Below are 2,203 nucleotides of genomic sequence, written 5' to 3'. Positions count from 1 at the left end.
GGAGTCCCTCCTGCCATGTTTCTGTTGGACATCTGTATCTCCATTTCCACAAACTTGTGAGCAAAAGATGAACTCATCAGTTTAAGCCCAAATGTTATTTCTAAAACTGGTAACTCTAAGGTTCTTCAAACAAGCCTAAGTTCAGAGCGGTGGTTACCTCATTATAGTGAAAGGCATCACAATCCACATGGTCACTCTGGCCAGAATCTTAGGCACTGCCCATGATACCTCCACCCTCTCATCCATTCATTCTAAGTTTCCATCTATGGACTGAGAATTGTGCATCAACCAGGATAATGTTTTGAAAGATTGTCCTTTTTCTCTTTGCCCCCTCCCACCTTTGTAACTGCTCCTTGCCCCAAGGAAGGGATACAGATAGCCAAAACCAGAGAGAGAGAAACAGGGCACTTCTTGCCTTGCCACATTAAAACCCTGACCTTGAAAGAAATGTAAAAAAAACCATAGATCATGCAAAACATTTACAAGAAACCATTGTGACTGAAATATATCTGCTCCACAGACTTGGAGTAGAGAGGAGGAAGTGAGTTGGAGAATGTGAATCTTGGCAGACTGTTGAGAAAGAAAAATAATAGCAACATTTATTAAGTACTTAGATGTCAGGCAATATCCCAAGCACTTTACAAGTATTAATTCACTTAGCTCTCACAAGAATTATCTGCGGCTGGGTACCATTTTTATCCACATTTTTTTCTCAAGTGTGAAAACTGAAGCACAGAGAGAATAAGAAACTTAATCAAGATTCTATGAGTAGTACATGGTGTACATGGTGGAGCTGGAGTTTGAACTCAGCCTGTCTGCACCCACAACCCACATGGTTAATTACTTTATTATACCTGTACTACACCCTGTTTCTCCCAAGCTGAACTATGAACAAGAACTGCCAATTAACAAAGATGCCACGTGGAAAGATATATTGGTCTAACGGAGGAAGGAAAGACTGGGAAATTGGTTATAACAAAGGCAAAGGACTCGCTCTGAAGCACAACACAGGTGGAAGATAAGAGGCTGTGACTAGGGAAGCCAGACACCAAAGGATTCCCAGAGGGGAGGCTCTGAAGCAGGGTTTCTCAATATTGACACCATTGACCTTTGAGGTTGGATCATCCCTTATTAGAAGAGATTGTCCTGTGCACTACAGGATGTTGCGCAGCATCCTGAGCTTCTCCCCACGCAATGCTAGAAGCACCAACCATCTCCAAATCATGATGACTAAAGATATCTGTAGACATTGGCTAAGAATCACTGTTCTGAGCTTAGTTAGGCTGGTTTGAAGAACCAGTCATAGGAATAAGCCAATATACTAAAGGACAGCAAAGAACTATGAGTTCAAAGATTTTGAAAGTTCCTATGAAATCAGAATTTCACAACTGCTAGAGTCTGTAAACAAGTCAAGATGGCGCCTGGCATTTTGCAGAGGGAGTGGTTTGTGAAGTAACACCAGCGAGCCATTAAGTGTGGAGATTCCTGATTGGTTGACTGCTGTATCTAGTTTATGTTAATTAGATAAGCCATGTGGAATGTATAAATACCTCTGTTGTCCTACAATAAATGGCTCCCACTCCTGCTGTATCAATGTACACAAGTTGTTTGTCACCCCCCAGTTATTTTGCTGCAGCCGGACTGTGGCAGATGGTGGCCCGTATGGGGAACGCCTGAAGCTTGGAGGTGAGTAAAATTGCTCGCCCCTGAGGGAAGGCGAGAGAATGGGTGACCATTTCAAAAAACAATGTGTTCTTGTTTTGATTTATTTTGTTTTTGTTTCAAGCTGCCTATCCCTAGAACTTTCTCAGGCAAACTGGGAAAAATGGTTGGCTCAAGGTTTGAAGTTGTTCGGCCCTGAGAAAGAGAAAATTGATAAAACGATTTTTTGTTCCGTTTTTGTTTCATTCTGTTTCAGTTTTGTTTTATGTTATCTTATTGGGTTGCGTTACTTTTATAGTAGATTAGAAATTAGTAAAAAACAAACTGAAAGACTGTTAAGTAAATTGTTAGAGGTCCAGACTATGGTAGAAAACATGTTAGGTCAAGCAAAAGAGAAGGTCTCTCGAGCTAGTCAGACAGAAGAAAATTTAAAGGAAGAAAGCTTAAAGGACAAATAACCATGGGGGGGAGCTACAACAGGAGGTTGCTACTAACTCCATTCTATCCCCAGAGGGCGTAATTCAACCAACAGCTCCATCTA

The sequence above is a fragment of the Marmota marmota genome, unplaced genomic scaffold, assembly GCF_001458135.2.
Source record: "Marmota marmota marmota unplaced genomic scaffold, marMar, whole genome shotgun sequence".
Taxonomy (NCBI): Eukaryota; Metazoa; Chordata; class Mammalia; order Rodentia; family Sciuridae; genus Marmota; species Marmota marmota.
This window is presented reverse-complemented; position numbering follows the sequence as displayed.